The 18,792-nt window shown below is 38.6% G+C and overlaps 1 long non-coding RNA gene across 2 annotated transcripts; it reads left to right on the plus strand.

The window, feature by feature from the left end:
• The first annotated feature begins 11,914 nt into the window (after nt 1-11,914).
• LOC133615411 (uncharacterized) lies at nt 11,915-16,131 on the plus strand. 2 transcript variants are annotated; one of them, XR_009816711.2, is made up of 4 exons: nt 11,915-12,827; nt 12,894-13,062; nt 15,320-15,463; nt 15,647-16,131. It is a non-coding gene; the product is annotated as an uncharacterized lncRNA (long non-coding RNA). The 2 variants fall into 2 exon arrangements; XR_009816712.2 differs by having other exon boundaries at nt 15,323-15,463.
• Nucleotides 16,132-18,792: the final 2,661 nt, after the last annotated feature.

The raw sequence follows: 18,792 nt of genomic DNA on the forward strand, positions 1-18,792 counted from the left end.
TATTAATAATATGGAAAATAAACCACATATACTATGTATTCAAGAAACCTGGCTGAAGCCAAAATTGAGCTTTATAATAAAAGGATACATAACAATACGTAAAGATAGGAATGATGGGCAAGGAGGAGGATGTGCCATATTTATTAAAGAAGATATGCAATATACAATATTAAAAGAAAAACAAGAACTAGAAGTAGTAGGGGTAGAAGTATGGAATAATAAAGAAAGATACAAAGTGCTAAACTTCTATAATCCATGCAAGAAATTACAAATTCATCAACTAGAAACAATAGTCGAGCACTGGAGTGGCAATATCATTTGGTGTGGTGACTTTAATGCACATAGCACAATGTGGGGTGAAAGGGATGACTGGAATGGGGAAACATTGGAAGCATTTTAGGAGGAAAAAGAACTGGTGTGTGTGAATGATGGGTCGGGAACAAGGTTAGATGTAGTTACGGGTAAAGAAACAGCAATAGATTTAACACTAGTGTCACAAGGGTTAGCAGGAAAGGTAGAGTGGGAAGTAAATAAAGACAGCACTATAGGAAGTGATCACTACCCAATATTCATTCACATAAACATAAACCAAAGGACAGAAAGCACTAAAATAGAAGGAAGATGGAAGTATAATCACGGTGATTGGGGACAATATAGGGAAAGTACCGACATGACATTAAAGGAAGTGGATATAAATCAAGATATTGAACAACTGAATACAGATATTACAAAGTGCATAATGAAAGTAGCCAAAAAGAGCATACCAAGGAGTAGTATAGGGAAAAGAAGGAAGATAGTGCCGTGGTGGACACAAGCGTGCACAGATGCAATAAAAGAACGGAATAGAGCATTTAGAATATTGAGAAGAACACATAATTTCCAAGATATGATCCAATATAAAAGGCACCAAGCTAAAGTAAGGTATGTTATTAAAAAGACAAGAAAACACTACTGGAGAAAGTTTTGTGAATCATTAAATAGAACTACTCCTTTAGGCCAAGTGTGGGGAATGATCAAGAAAATGTCAGGGATCAGAAATGAACATAAAAATCATGTGATGAAAGATGGGACACGGTGTGTGGTAGAAAATAAAGAAAAAGCAGAACTTTTAGCAAAAACATTTGTTAAAGTGCACAGTAATGATAATTTGAGAAATGTAGAAATACAAAAGAGAGAAGAAACAATTAGTTTAAATATTGGGGAAATGATGGAAGACAACGATAATAGGGTAACCAACACTATAGATGTAGCGGTAAAGTCCTATACTATTACTGCTACTGGTTGCCGAATATAACCGAAGCTAGTTTAGACGTGTGCAGCTGGCTAATAATTGATGTCCAGAATTGTGTCCATGTTTAACACACATATTTATTAATATACAGTCACGTAAATCAAACTCACTTGTTAACAAAAACGGAAAATAAACGGGAACAAACAAATCATAGCCTGGCACAGTCAAAAACTGTTGCGCCTCCACTCAGCAACACCTGAGCAAGATCCCAGCCCCTCCCTAAGTAGACTGGCACTTGGCCTTGAGCCAACCCCTTTAATGACGTCATACATTTGACGGACAGAAACAGTAAATGGCTCTAACACACCAGCCCCTAATTGCTACTGGCGTGATGAACAGAGCAATTTAATTAAAAATAAATACATACAAATAGAGCCATAACACCAAAACAAAACCCTTTTTTTGGGGGGGTTTTCATGTTCCCTTTTGAAATAATGCAAATATTTTAGTCCATACCTTCACAAAGAAGGCATATCTTTGTTATTGGTCTTTCTTTTTTCATTTGTCCACTTTTGTCGCTCTTGTAGCAACGGTAAATACTCGCGAATACACCTTTTCCAAAAAAGGTCAGCGATATAGACTCTGCCTCCATCTTCTCTTTGAGTACAGATCCTTTTTTCTTTCTGCTTCCAAACTTTGAGTCTTGCCTTTTCCATTTCACTATTTTCCTTCTCCTCGTGTTGCTGCTGGAGAAGTGTTTGCTCCAAGCCTCTTTGTCTTTCTAGCTCTAGAGCTCTCTCTCTGGCCAGAGCTTGCTCTCGCTCTTCCTGCTTTTTGGCCAAACCATGTTCTCTCCTGCCTCTCCTTTTCCAAAGCAAGTTTTTTCTCCCACTGCAAAGCTTTTCTTGCTCCTCTTTTTCAATGCGGAAGCTTTGAGTCCACTCATAGGACTTTTGGGCTGATCGTGTTCCGCCAATGCTCTGGTTGATAAGCGGTTCCTCCCACCTGTTAACGATGGTGTGGTTAACAGTAACTGTGGGGCTCCCATTATGCTGGTTGTTGCCTTGTATTGGCCCATTAATTACCCACCCCAGTAGGGTTCTGACAGCATAGGGTCCGTCTCCGTGGCTGTTAATCACCTCCCATGGTTCCATTAACTTGGAGGCGTTGGTACCAATTAACAGATCCACGTTGGCAGTTAGTCGAGGGATTTTGATGCCTTTGAGGTAAGGCCACTTATCTAGCTCTGCTTCACTGATCAGATGGTTAGTACCCACAGGCATCTGCCTTTGAGTGAACACATCAGGAAGCTCAAAAAACTTACTGCCAGCAAGATTAGAGATTTTCAGGCCATTTACAACACTGCTAGGGGTCGCCTTACTGTGCCCCATGGTGCGCAAGTGGACTCTTGTTCTTCGGCCTTCTGTATTCAGCCTGTTCAGTAGCTGTTCAGAACAGAAGGTCCCTGTGCTTCCTGGATCTAGGAAAGCGTATGTCTGGACTATCTTGCTGCCCTTTGAGCACTTCACTTGAACGGGCAGGATAGGTAAAATTCCATAGTTGCCAGCCCCTGTATGGCCACAAGTTGAAGATGTAGTGCAAATCTTTGCTTCTATTTTTGGCAGATGGCTATTTCCTCCACTTTCCAGATGCCTCCTGTGAATATGTAACACTTCGGGATGTGTCTTGTTGCAGTAAGAGCAAGTGATGCGCCTGTCGCAACTCTTGCTCAGGTGCCCTGTGCACAGGCAACCAAAACACAGGCCTTTTTCTTTTAAAAAGTCAAGCTTTTCCCTGTGCGCCTTCTTTCCCAGCATTGGACAGTGCTCCAATGCATGTTCTCTTTTACAATACAGACAGGAAATAGAGTTTGTCTTGGAGAAGTAGATGCCTCTGTTAACAAACTTATCCAGGTGTGGATCCGATTTAGGTTCAGTGGCAACTGCCACCTGAGTTGCGAAACTGCTTCTTCTGAACTGTGATTTTCTTTGATGCATAGGCTTGGGTTTGGTTATTGTTTTATTTTGAGGAATGTCCTGAATGTCACCAAAGACAGGATCTGAAGCAATTCTGACCTGCTGTTCAATAAATTTCACAATGTCTATGAAACAAGCACGTCGCTTTTGTGTGTCAACAATGTCAGCTGCTTTCCCTCTCCACTGGTCCCTTAATTTGTAAGGAAGCTTTTGTATGAGCATCTTCATGCTAGCTGTAATATTGAGCTCGTCCAAGTATTGCAGCTCTTCCATCGCATTGGAGCATTCTCGCAAGTAGAGTGCAAAAGCTTGGAGATTTTTTACATCCTCAGATTTGATGTTTGGCCAAACCATGATTTTGTCCAGGTAGGCTGCTGTTATTTTTGAAGGATTTCCGAAGTGTTCTCTTAGTAGGCGTTTTGCTGTAGCATAGCCTCTCTCTGTAGGCATATAGAGGCAACTGCGCACCAAATCTCTCGGCTGTCCTTTAGTAAACTGCTCCAGATAATATAAGCAGTCACCACAATCATTGGTTTTTGCCTCTACACAATGCTCAAATGCTTTTATGAAAGCCTGAAACTGCAATGGGTCACCTTCAAAAACCGGAATGTGTCTGTGTGGAAGTAATTGGGAGGTTTGTGCTTGAACCAGGAGTGCCATCATTTCATTTTGCCTTTGTAATATAGTGTGGAATTCACCTGGTATTGTGTTATTGCCTTGAAATGATTGAGCTGCTTGAGGTAAATGTTGCCTTGATTGGTTTTCCACAGGATCCAAAGTTGATGAGCGAAGTGGTTTGTTTGGTTGAGGGTGTGAATGAACCTTGTTTGGGGCATTCTTGGCTGTGTGAAGCTCTGAAGGAGCAGCTTTAACAGACTGATGAAGTTGTTGTACAGGCTGTGCAGGCACTTTTCTCAGTTTTGTCTCTTGTCTATAATAGGACTCCATTCCATCAGACTTTTTGCTCCTGCCAGAAACACTGGCTTCCTGGAGGACAGACAATTTAGCATTGTGGGATGCTATTTGAGCATCCAACTCCATTTGCTCCTTTTTCCTCCTTATGGCCTCTGCTTGTTCCTCCTGTTCCCTCTTTAGAGCTGCTGCCTGCTCATCTTGTCTCCTCTTTAGAGCTGCTGCCTGCGCCTCCAATGCATGAATGTCTTTTAGAGCAATAGCACGGGCAATAAGTGCTGCCTTATCTGCCTCTGCTATTATGCGAGCAGAAGAAGTGGAAGACCTTTTGCTTTTGTTTGAGGATACGGAATTATTGAGCTTTGATAAGACATTGGATTGCACATTTGAAATGCTGTCGTGGGGTTGTACACTTTCATTTTCAACACCATCAACAGCAGAACCATCATTTATAACTTCATCATCATCATCATTGTCATCATCATCATTTTGAGAATACATCAACCTGTCAACCTTGTCAATAAAACCATCAAAATTCAACATTTTTGCTTTGTACCATATCTCATGTTTAGTACACTCATCATCTGGCAACAGAGACAACAAAGTTTTGTGCACTCTTCTGGTTTCATGATAAAAACCCATAAACCTGCTAAATTCCTCCCTTAGCTCATGTGAACGTGTTTCGTCATTTAACAGGGCAATGACCCCCTCTTTCAGCGTTGATAGTCTTTGCAACTTTGATTTTCTTTCCCCCTGCAAACTTTCAATTTTGTGACCTAGAGCTTTGGGTGTCATTTTTACCACACGTTTTTTCCCTTCAACCCCTTGCCCAACATTGTCACGTTCAGCCACATTGTCCTCCTGTGGCTGTTTATGTTCATCAGCGCACATTTGTGCTCCCTCCTCCTCCATTTGGAAAAGTCAAAGTTTTTCAACCCGCGCGCAAGTCAAGTCAAATAGTCACCAATGCATTGGATTTTTTCAATATTTGTGTGCACACATTTTAATAATGGCCGTTTTGCTTTTGTTTATGTCGGCGCGCCGCTAAAACATACCACACAGGTGTAGGACGGGCTCAACGCTGCTCCGCGTCCTCCTCCACGCACTGCACGCACGCGCGCTGCTTGGCTCGGTGGGATGATCTGCTGCTGCTGCTGGCTGCTGTCCCCAATGAGCGACCCTGTAGCTCTCCAGTGGGACTCGTAGCTGTCGATGCAGAGCTTGATTGCAGAAGGTCTCCGCCGCTTCGCCGATCAGTTTCCTCCGCCGCCGATCACCAAACAAACGCTGACAGCGGCCCGTGCGTTCCTCTTCCAAAACGAGCCTCGTAGCTTGTTGCTTCCTAATAAACAACTCGCGTTCCGATGAGGTAGTTTTTGACTAACTGTAGCGGTAAAGTCCTATACTATTACTGCTACTGGTTGCCGAATATAACCGAAGCTAGTTTAGACGTGTGCAGCTGGCTAATAATTGATGTCCAGAATTGTGTCCATGTTTAACACACATATTTATTAATATACAGTCACGTAAATCAAACTCACTTGTTAACAAAAACGGAAAATAAACGGGAACAAACAAATCATAGCCTGGCACAGTCAAAAACTGTTGCGCCTCCACTCAGCAACACCTGAGCAAGATCCCAGCCCCTCCCTAAGTAGACTGGCACTTGGCCTTGAGCCAACCCCTTTAATGACGTCATACATTTGACGGACAGAAACAGTAAATGGCTCTAACAATAGATATGAAATTTTCTTTGAATGAAATGGTTCGAATATTGAAAAAGGTTAAAAATACAACACCAGGAAAAGACCAGGTGAGTTATCAAATGATCAAAAACCTAAGTAGGATTGGCAAAGAAGTGGTCTTGAAATTATATAATAGGATATATGAAGAAGGAAAATTACCAGCAGAGTGGAAAGAAGCTGTAATAATTCCAATATGCAAACCAGGGAAAGATCCGGAAGAGGCAGGTAATTATAGGCCGATAGCATTGACCTCAAATTTGGGCAAAGTAATGGAAAAAATGATTAATGAAAGACTAGTATATTATTTAGAGTCAAAAGAAATAATAAAAAATTACCAAAGTGGATTTCGCAAAGCAAGAAACACAAACGACCCAGCAGTGCAGCTGGAAGAGGAAATTAGAAAGGGACAAATAAATAAAGAAAGTATAATTGCAGTATTTTTTGATATAGAGAAAGCTTATGATATGTTGTGGAAACAGGGGTTGCTGATAAAACTAAATAAAATTGGGATTAGAGGGAAAATGTATAGATGGATAAAAGACTTCTTAACAAGTAGAACAATATTAGTAAAAATAGAGAATGAATACAGCAGAGTATATGAAGTGGAAAATGGGACCCCGCAAGGAAGTATAATAAGTCCAGTATTATTTTCAATAATGATAAATGAAGTTTTTAGTGAAGTAGAAGGGTTAGTGGATGTGGCACTGTTTGCTGATGATGGTGTGATGTGGAAGAGAGGTAGAAATACTAATCATATAGAAAAGAAGATTCAAAAAGCGGTAAATAATGTTCAAGAATGGGGAACGGCTTGGGGTTTAAGATTCTCTGTTGGAAAGACAAAAGTCATACATTTTACAAAGAGGAAAGTACAAAACAAGCTCCAAATTAAACTCTATGGAGAAAATATAGAAGAGGTACACGTTTTTAAATATTTGGGTATATGGTTTGATAAAAATATTAACTGGTCAACCCACATCAGCAAAATAGTGGAGAAAAGTAAAAAGGTGTTAAATATAATGAGGGCTTTGAGGGGTAAAGATTGGGGGGCTGATAGGCAGACATTGAAAGCAATATATATCACTTTAATTTGATCTGTTATTGATTATGGAATATGGATGCATTATTTATAAATCTGCTTCAAAAACATTACTTGGGGAAATAGACAGGATCCAATCACAGGCTTTAAGGTTATGTTGTGGAGCTACAAAATCAACCCCAGTTGCAGCATTACAAGTAGAGATGAATGAAAAACCTTTAGATATGAGGAGAGATCAATTGTCAGCAGTTTATTGGGCAAACTTAAAAGGGTCCAAGCAAGGACATCCAACCCATCAAGTGTTACTAAACTGCCAAGAAAAAGAGAAGAAAAAAATGAATAGTTTCGGGTGGATAATAGGAGACATATGTAATAAAGCTCAAATTGATAATATTAAAGTTAGCCCTACAGTACCAATCCCTGCAATACCACCGTGGATGTATGAAAACCCAAATGTAAACATGCAATTACTAAAGAATAGAAATTTAAATAGTTACCAGATAGAACAATGGATTGAGGAAACGTTTTTAGACAACATCATGGTGTACACAGATGCATCAAAAACTATAAATAATAAGGTAGGAGCAGCAGCTGTTATCCCACCAGGAAACATAGTATTAAATAAAAGAATTAGTGATAAGTTATCTGTTTTTACGGGAGAATTGGTAGCAATTTATATGGCAATTCATTGGATAGAAGAAAATAAAGCAAGAAAAGCAGTCGTGTGCTCGGACTCAAGCAGTGCATTGATGAGCATAAAAAACATAGCATCAGAAACAAGACAAGATTTAGTATATGAAATAGTTCAGGCAAATTACAGAATAAATAAAGCGGGAGGTGTGGAAACATTTCTTTGGGTTCCTGCTCATGTAGGAGTTGAGGGGAACGAACTAGCGGATAAATACGCAAAACAAGCAACCACTAAAACAGAAGTAAACATGGAGATTAAGCACAGTAAAGAGGAAGTGAAGAACATAATTAAGATGGAACACAATAAAAAGTGGCAGGATAATTGGAATAAGGAAACAACAGGTAGAGAGTATTACAAAGTCCAGAGGAGAGTAGGTGTAATGAGAGGAGGCAATAGAAATAGGAAGGAAGAAGACATTATTACTAGAATGAGATTAGGACATACATATCTAAATAGTTCATTAAAATTAATAGGGAAACATACTACAGGACTGTGTGATTCTTGCCAACAGCTAGAAAGTGTAGGACATGTTTTAATATATTGTAGGAAATATAATAGAGAAAGGGTAATACTGGAAAGTAAGTTAGCGAAAGAGAATATTAGGTTAGCAGTGGAAGATATATTAGGACTGCACTCAGAACACATAGGTTATAAAGCAATATGCACATATTTAAATCATACTGGGTTAAATAAAAGAATATAGAGTAGGGATCCACCTCGGTCCACACTCCAATACAGTAGGTGGCGGTAATGCACACCACAAGGTTGCTTGCCAACCGCCATAAAAAAACAAAAAAGAAGAAGAAGACCTTGTGGTGTGCATTACCGCTACCTACTGTAATGAAGTGTGGACCGAGGTGGATCCCTACTCTATATTATTTTATTTAACCCAGTATGTTTTAAATATGTGTATATTGCTTTATAACCTATGTGTTCTGAGTGCAATCCTAATATATCTTCCACTGCTAACCTAATATTCTCTTTCGCTAACTTACTTTCAGTATTTCCCTTTCTCTATTATATTTCCTACAATATATTAAAACATGTCCTACACTTTCTATCTGTTGGCAAGAATCACACAGTCCTGTAGTATGTTTCCCTATCAGTTTTAATGAACTATTTAGATATGTATGTCCTAATCTCATTCTAGTAATAATGTCTTCTTCCTTCCTATTTCTATTGCCTCCTCTCATTACACCTACTCTCCTCTGGACTTTGTAACACTCTCTATCTTTTGTTTCCTTATTCCAATTATCCTGCCACGTTTTATTGTGTTCCATCTTAATTATGTTCTTTACTTCTTCTTTACTGTGCTTAATCTCCATGTTTACTTTCGTTTAGTGGTTGCTTGTTTTGCTATGTTTTTTATGCTAATCTATGCACTGCTGGAGTCTGAGCACACGACTGCTTTTCTTGCTTTATTTTCTTCTATCCAATGAATTGTCATATAAATTGCTACCAATTCTCCCGTAAAAACAGTTAACTTATCACTAATTATTTTATTTAATACTATGTTTCCTTGTGGGATAACAGCTGCTGCTCCTACCTTATTATTTATAGTTTTTGATGCATCTGTGTACACCATGATGTTGTCTAAAAACGTTTCCTCAATCCATTGTTCTATCTGGTAACTATTTAAATTTCTATTCTTTAGTAATTGCATGTTTACCTTTGGGTTTTCATACATCCACGGTGGTATTGCAGGGATTGGTACTGTAGGGATAACTTTAATATTATCAATTTGAGCTTTATTACATATGTCTCCTATTATCCACCCGAAACTATTCATTTTTTTCTTCTCTTTTTCTTGGCAGTTTAGTAACACTTGATGGGTTGGATGTCCTTGCTTGGACCCTTTTAAGTTTGACCAATAAACTGCTGACAATTGATCTCTCCTCATATCTAAAGGTTTTTCATTCATCTCTACTTGTAACGCTGCAACTGGGGTTGATTTTGTAGCTCCACAACATAACCTTAAAGCCTGTGATTGGATCCTGTCTATTTCCCCAAGTAATGTTTTTGAAGCAGATTTATAAATAATGCATCCATATTCCATAATCAATAACAGATCGAATTAAAGTGATATATATTGCTTTCAATGTCTGCCTATCAGCCCCCCAATCTTTACCCCTCAAAGCCCTCATTATATTTAACACCTTTTTACTTTTCTCCACTATTTTGCTGATGTGGGTTGACCAGTTCATATTTTTATCAAACCATATACCCAAATATTTAAATACTTGTACCTCTTCTATATTTTCTCCATAGAGTTTAATTTGGAGCTTGTTTTGTACTTTCCTCTTTGTAAAATGTATGACTTTTGTCTTTCCAACAGAGAATCTTAAACCCCAAGCCGTTCCCCATTTTGAACATTATTTACCACTTTTTTAATCTTCTTTTCTATGATTAGTATTTCTACCTCTCTTCCACATCACTCCATCATCAGCAAACAGTGCCACATCCACTAACCCTTCTACTTCACTAAAAACTTCATTTATCATTATTGAAAATAATACTGGACTTATTATACTTCCCTGCAGGGTCCCATTTTCCACTTCATATACTCTGCTGTATTCATTCTCTATTTTTACTAATATTGTTCTACTTGTTAAGAAGTCTTTTATCCATCTATACATGTTCCCTCTAATCCCAATTTTATTTAGTTTTATCAGCAACCCCTGTTTCCACAACATATCATAAGCTTTCTCTATATCAAAATATACTGCAATTATACTTTCTTTATTTATTTGTCCCTTTCTAATTTCCTCTTCCAGCTGCACTGCTGGGTCGTTTGTGTTTCTTGCTTTGCGAAATCCACTTTGGTAGTTTTTTATTATTTCTTTTGACTCTAAATAATATACTAGTCTTTCATTAATCATTTTTTCCATTACTTTGTCCAAATTTGAGGTCAATGCTATCGGCCTATAATTACCTGCCTCTTCCGGGTCTTTCCCTGGTTTGCATATTGGAATTATTACAGCTTATTTCCACTCCGCTGGTAATTTTCCTTCTTCATATATCCTATTATATAATTTCAAGACCACTTCTTTGCCAATCCTACTTAAGTTTATGATCATCTGATAACTCACCTGGTCTTTTCCTGGTGTTGTATTTTTAACCTTTTTCAATATTCAAACCATTTCATTCAAAGAAAATGTCATATCTATAGTGTTGACCTATTATCGTTGTCTTCCATCATTTCCCCAATATTTAAACTAATTGTTTCTTCTCTCTTTTGTTTTTCTACATTTCTCAAATTATCATTACTGTGCACTTTAACAAATGTTTTTGCTAAAAGTTCTGCTTTTTCTTTATTTTCTACCACACACCATGTCCCATCTTTCATTACATGATTTTTAGGTTCATTTCTGATCCCTGACATTTTCTTGATCATTCCCCACACTTGGCCTAAAGGAGTAGTTCTATTTAATGATTCACAAAACTTTCTCCAATAGTGTTTTATTGTCTTTTTAATAACGTACCTTACTTTAGCTTGGTGCCTTTTATATTGGATCATATCTTGGAAATTATGTGTTCTTCTCAATATTCTAAATGCTCTATTCCGTTCTTTTATTGCGTCTGTGCACGCTTGTGTCCACCACGGCATCTTCCTTCTTTTCCCTATACTACTCCTTGGTATGCCCTTTTTGGCTGCTTCCATTATGCACTTTGTAATATCTGTATTCAGTTGTTCAATATCTTGATTTATATCCACTTCCTTTAATGTCATGTTGGTACTTTCTCTAAATTGTCCCCAATCACCGTGATTATACTTCCATCTTCCTTCTATTTTAGTGCTTTCTGTCCTTTGGTTTATGTTTATGTGAATGAAGATTGGGTAGTGATCACTTCCTATAGTGCTGTCTTTATTTACTTCCCACTCTACCTTTCCTGATAACCCTTGTGACACTAGTGTTAAATCTATTGCTGTTTCTTTACCCGTAACTACATCTAACCTTGTTCCCGACCCATCATTCACACACACCAGTTCTTTTTCCTCCAAAAATGCTTCCAATGTTTCCCCATTTCAGTCATCCCTTTCACCCCACATTGTGCTATGTGCATTAAAGTCACCACACCAAATGATATTGCCACTCCAGTGCTCGACTATTGTTTCTAGTTGATGAATTTGTAATGTCTTGCACGGATTATAGAAGTTTAGCACTTTGTATCTTTCTTTATTATTCCATACTTCTACCCCTACTATTTCTAGTTCTTGTTTTTCTTTTAATATTGTATAATGCATGTCTTCTTTAATAAATATGACACATCCTCCTCCTTGCCCATCATTCCTATCTTTACGTATTGTTATGTATCCTTTTATTATAAAGCTCAATTTTGGCTTCAGCCAGGTTTCTTGAATACATAGTATATGTGTTCCTTGTTGTTTATTCCATAGACATCTTATAATAGGCCTTAAGATGAACCCGTTTTCGTTTTATCTCGTTCCCATGTCTAGGCTCTAAATCATTTTTGGTTCTTAAAAACTATATTTTGGTTTTCAAAGAGAAAAAAAAAGTTCTCCACTGGACATCCAGGCAAATGTTGTATATTAGTGTTAAAGTCGGGACTATTTCTTGCTTGGCGTAACAATATTTTCGTCCCAAGAGGTGACGTTTTTGTCACGTGCTTCACATTCGACCAATCAGATAGCCGCGCAGATCCAAGATGGCGATGTCAACAACGTTTAGTGATGAAGAGGAAAAACTCTAAAACAGCTGAAACACCTTAAAAAAGTTCGAAAAAAGAACAACAAAATATGCTACATGCATGTTACGTCTGTAGGAATGAAAAGGTGAATGATTTCACTATCACAAGGTGGGATACTTACAGGAATTGTTTAAAACGGTGGCTTTGCTGTGATGGCGAGTCTCATAAAGTAGCCGAGACATTCAAATCCTATATCGATGTTGAATTTAAAGACATTCCTGATGACGCTGGGCTTCACCCGACTTGTTACCGGCGGTTCATTGATAAGAAGCGTTTGAATTCTGCAGAAAAACTGGCCAAACGGCTGGATGTGGGTCAAGATGAGTTTGTGGCATCGGACAACGCTCAGGCTCGACAAGTGACATTCCAAAGAAAAAACTAAGATCGAAGACGGGCCTGCCTATCGGTTCTGCTGGCCCTGTGCTCCCTGACATTTGGATCATTTGCAAGAAAACGGACAAGAGAGTTACTGTGGGAGGCTAACGGCAGAAGGACCATCTTTCACAGGCACAAACGCTTTCAGCAGGTAAACACACACACTACACGTTGCACTTACACACATACAAACCATTTAATCATCTTTTATGTTTAGGCCAGTTGATGAACGCTGCCAGGATAAAGCAAGACAGTAGCATTCTCTTGCATATTGAAGACAAAGACTGTGTGGCCATGGAGGTGCGGTACCACAAGTCCTGCTACAGACAGTACACCAGGTTCATGACAAAGTCTGATGTAACAGTTACTGGAACCGCAGATGAAGTGTGAGTTATTAAATTGCATTATCAATTATATACACATTATAAATTACAATTCATATTATAGATGCATGACAGATACAGTGTCAATAATTATGAAATGAATATAGAATAAATACAAGTTTAACTTTTTGAATGGACTTTTCTATAATATTACATTTGTTTTAGATGCACTTGTAAAGGCTATGTAGTAGTGATGGGATCGGCAGTTCTTTTGACTGTACTGAATCACTAGAATCAGTTCCTTAAATTGAGTCGTTCAAAAAATGTGTTCAACGAAACCCCCCCCCCCCCCCCCCCCCAAAAAAAAAAAGAGGGGGAAAAAGGAGAGGGGCGGGGGGCGTGCGTAGTACAGTACAGTGCAGACATTCGCGGGAGAAGCAGCAAATAGGGTGAACGCGAGTCCTTACACAGCTCTGTGCATGCAGTACACCAGGCAGTACAGCGCCACAGTTCAGTACGTGAACCTGAATCACTTCTGCAGCAGCAGTTCTGTGTGCAGGTCGGCGAATCATGAGTCAGTCAATAACAGCTTCCCCAGCGGCAGATCTCGGTGTGTGTCAGTTCGCGAACGACACAAGCCCTCAGCACCCAATGAACGTCGCGCACAGTGACTGAACGAGAGCCTCAATGTGACGTCCTCCTCCGCGACACAGTCAGTTCTCTGTGTCAGTAGGTTCGCGAGTCCTGATTCTGAATGAGTGACTGAGTGCAACGCGAACCTGAATCACGTCCTCAGCGACAACCAGTCAGTTCTTTAGGTTCGTGAAGCGAACCTGAATCACTCAGCTACAGTTCTGTGGGCCAGAGGGCGACAGACGTGAATCGCTCTCAGCCCTGACAGACTCCCCTTGACGTTCGCAAACAGACATTGCAGCTGTAGTAGAGATTCTGTTACTTTTAAAAACACTGTGTGTGCGTTTCCGGCCTGTCCAATAAACAAAGTGTGACTAAATGTCTTGGTTGTTAAATATGTTTTATTGCACTGAAATTAAAATAAGAAATATATAAAAGTGGGAAATAAAAAAAATAGTAATAGCCTATACTAAAATGCTTGCATTCAACAGTTAAATAAATAGGCCTCGTTTGTTTAGTGCAAAAATAAACATTAAATTAAGAAACCCTTAACATATGCCAACATAAAAACTAAATGTTCTGTAGCAAAGAAAATGTAAACTTAAATATGCAAACAAAAAGAAAATAAATACCTTCAAAATAAAACAAATAAATTAAGAGCCAGAAATGCCAACATAAAAACTAAATGTTCTGTAGCCTACGTTTAAAAATATAACAAAGAAAATATCAACTTAAATGTGCAAACAAAAAGAAAACAAATAGGCTACCTTAAATAAAACAAAACAAATATTAAACCAAGTGCCAGAAATGCCAACATTAAAACTAAAATTTCTGTAGCTTACATTTAAAAATATAAAAATGGAAATATAAACTTAAATATGCAATAAAAAAGAAAATAGCTTAAATAATATAAAAAGTCAAAATGATAAATATAGTATATATTATAAAATAGTACATACATTAGTTATTATTTTTATTTTAAATCTTCTCAAACAGCCTGCCCTACACTTTACCCCCCGCCCCTCCCCCTCAGCCTTGCCCTGCTTGCACTGACTTTCTTTCTGTCTCCTCTACTCTCATAACTTTATGTGTTGAGATAATGGGGACGGGGCGCGTGTGTGTGTTTGTTTTCAATGTGGCTTGAGTCAACATTAGCCGTTAGCTTGGAGAATGAATGGAGAACGGATGCCAATGGCATGGAACATATCCCCGCGACAGGAGGAGAATCACTCGCGGCATTGGGGCAAGCAGAGCAGAGAGCGAGAGCGTTGTCGTTCACTGAGTGATTCATGTCGTTAATCCGCGGTGAACGAATCGTTCGCTCAGTCCCTCCCCCCGCCCCCATGATGAGTAGCTGGCTGCGTCGTTCGCCGACGTCGAGGGTTCAGTGAGTCACAGAATGCGCCAGTTCCACTCATACCGGCATGGTCGCGGCGGAGCTCAACTGAACTGAGAAAGGAATGAATCAGTTCATGAAGTGATTCGGTTCAGTACGTTCACTCAAAAGATTTGTTCGTTTGAACGAATCGTTTGCGAACGACACAACATTACTATGTAGCAACAATCTTGACTGCATACCCTTTGGCACATATTAAATGTGTGTGTGTGTGTGTGTGTGTGTGTGTGTGTGTGTGTGTGTGTGTGTGTGTGTGTGTGTGTGTGTGTGTGTGTGTGTGTTTCTTTTCAGAAGTGAACCAACCTTTGATGCCAGCTAATACATATTCTGCCAAAGAGTAATTGTTAATCAGGAGGTGCTGAGAATGAACCAGCTACGACAAATGTTTTTAAATACGGTGCAAAAACATGAAGATTGTGATGCTTCAAACTACAGGTAACAACAGAAGCTTTTTTTGTCAGCGATTTAAAACACGTTTATGCTGGAAAATATCAAAAGAATAATAAATAATTTAAAAAAAGGCTTTGATAGTATATTTAAACTACTAATACTTTTCAGTATGAATATATCTTTATTTACACCCTTGTGCTCCTCTTTCCCTGTGTTTTTATGTTGCAGGCAGGATCAATTAAAGAGAAGGCTGACTCTGGACTTTCCCCAACTGATCAGGAAAGCGCAACATCTGCGAACTGGTTTTTGTTGAGACATTGTCTGCAAAGCTGATAGACAGGCTACCTCATCCATCAGGTACAGACACAACTGAGTCAACTGAAGTAAGCCAAGGTGAAAGTGACACTAAACACATGGCAAGAACAACAGCTGGTCCGCAAACTACTGAGAACACAAGGACACTTAATAGTGCAGCGCTGATTTTGAAGCAGCTACTATGTGACTCTCCCGGTATGACGTGCCCCTGGCCACCCACATCAGATGAATTAAATGTGTCCGATGCAAAATCTGTTGTGCCACTTGAACTGTACAATGTTATTGCTTGGATTGTAGGTGCAACAGAAGAACCAACTGTATGTTGATATTCCAGAAGATGTGAACCTAAAAGTGATATCTGTTTGTCAAGACATTATGTATCTTGCATCTAGAGGTCGGAGGCAAATCATTATGTCTTGGTCTAAGTATTCGGCATTTAACAGGTTCCTCACAAGTGGTGTTACTGCTGAGTGGACTAGGACATTGTGCTTCATGGGACACAGTTCTCAGTCTAGACACTAGCCTTGCCCAACTACAACTACTAGAGGGCAGAGACAAAAATCCCGATTGGATTCTCGAAGAAGACTCCTACAATACTGGTGTGGGACAATATTGACTTTGGGGAGGAGACACTGTCAGGTTGTGGAACTACTCACCATTCACCCAATGGCAATGGATGGCCCATTGAGGATGGGGAGTTAAAAGTTACATGGATGACTACAAATCCTGCCCCTGATAGTGTGTTAAAGGTAATCCACTGCAGCTGCAAGCAGAGCAAATGTGAGACAGGAAGATGTTCTTGTATGTCTGCAAGACTGTCCTGTACTGATTTGTGTCAGTGCCAAAATTGTGCCAATATTTCCATGGAAACAGAGGATAAAAGCACATGAAAAGATGGCTCTGATGATAGTGATAACTAAGAGATGAACAATGTCTCCCTCTTTCAGAATACGCAAAGTCACACTTAATCAGTTAGTCCTCTAATAAAAATTTTAGTTTTTGCCACATTTGAGAAAAATCCCTCAGAGTATTTTACTATTTCTTTTTTTTTAGTTACTTAAGTTAAATACTTTAAAAATAGAATGTGAGGTTACAGTGCACTTGACCTTAAAACAATTATAATAATCATAGTTTGAGTTTGTGCCAAATTTGAGGAAAATCTAATCTAAGAATTCTTGAGATATGGCTTTTACAATGTGCAAAGTTAAGACAAAATAATTAAAAAAAAATATTTAAAAAAATACCTCAGACCTGCTGTGACATCATCGCATTGTTTTGTTCACGTAAATATTGTTTTATACCATATTGTGTACAGATTCTAAACTGTAATACAGTTTTTGTTGTATTTCCATTTTTCGGCAATATTCGATATTTTGATTGATGTCAGCCATTTTGGGCCTAAGTGTTATTTATTTTATTTTATTTTTTACTTCCTCTTATCAGTATCTACTGAAATTTTTATTGTATAAAACATAATTGTTTAGCAAAATGTACCATGTGTATGGTACAGGTTGTATTCACTTATTTTGAAGCGTTTTTTCATTTTTTTCGTATGTTTCATGGTTTAAATTAAAATTAAAGTATACCAATGCTAAAATACTTGTCTCAAATGTTAGGTATATGTATTAATGTCAATTTGTGAGAGAGATTCTGTTTCCAGAATGAATGTAAATACATTTACAAGAAAAATCAGCTGCATAAGATTTTCGTTTTTTTGTAATTCCTATTTTTATACATTTATGGCTCTAAAAAAAACGCCAGGATATTTTGCGGAGAACTTTTAACATAATGTCCACAATGGCATTGTCTATGCAAAAATGCAAAAAAAAGAGTTGTGCCCAGACGTGGGAACGAAAATCACTTTCTAGCCACTTTTTCCTGGTTCACCTCATGGCCTATAAGTAGACGCAGCATCGACCGCTACTGCCTACGTGGACGCATGTGAAAAAGTGCAATATATTTATCTGTACAGTAATCTATTTATTTATTTATATATATGTATATATATTTATTTATTTTATATATATATATTATATATATTATTTATATATATTTATTTATTTATATCCATCCATCCATTTTCTACCGTTTATTCCCTTTGGGGTCGCGGGGGGCGCTGGAGCCTATCTCAGCTACAATCGGGCGGAAGGCAGTGTACACCCTGGACAAGTCGCCACCTCATCGCAGGGCCAACACAGATAGACAGACAACATTCACACTCACATCCACACACTAGGGCCAATTTAGTGTTGCCAATCAACTTATCCCCAGGTGCATGTCTTTGGAGGTGGGAGGAAGCCGGAGTACCCGGAGGGAACCCACGCAGTCACGGGGAGAACATGCAAACTCCACACAGAAAGATCCCGAGCCCGGGATTGAACCCAAGACTACTCAGGACCTTCGTATTGTGAGGCAGATGCACTAACCCCTCTGCCACCGTGAAGCCTTATTTATTTATATATGCATCTTATTGCTTTTTTATCCTGCACTACCATGAGCTTATGTAACAAAATTTCGTTCTTATCTGTGCTGTAAAGTTCAAACTTGAATGACAATAAAAAGGAAGTCTAAGTCTAAGTCTAAGATCCACTATGGACTGGACTTTCACTAATATGTTAGATCCACTATAGACTGGACTTTCACAAAATTATGTCAGACCCACTGGACATCCATTGCTTTCGGTCTCCCCTAGAGAGGGGGGGGGGGGGTTCTCTCCAAGGTTTATCATAGTCATTCACATCGACGTCCCACTGGGGTGAGTTTTCCTTGCCGTTATGTGGGCTCTGTACCGAGGATGTCGTGTGGCTTGTGCAGCCCTTTGAGACACTTGTGATTTAGGGCTATATAAATAAATGTTGATTGATTGATTGATTGATTGATTTCAACTTTATTTTATTCAAGTATGACATTTTTACATTTAATTAATTTCATTGACAAGCAATTCTATTATGGTCATACTCGTGTTTGCTTGCGGCTACGATTTCAGTACTATTGAAGATCTTTGCTCCTTCTCAACTCTGTGGTAATATTATTTTCACAAAATACAACCAATAGTACGT

This window comes from Nerophis lumbriciformis, linkage group LG22 (assembly GCF_033978685.3).
Source record: "Nerophis lumbriciformis linkage group LG22, RoL_Nlum_v2.1, whole genome shotgun sequence".
Classification (NCBI taxonomy): Eukaryota; Metazoa; Chordata; class Actinopteri; order Syngnathiformes; family Syngnathidae; genus Nerophis; species Nerophis lumbriciformis.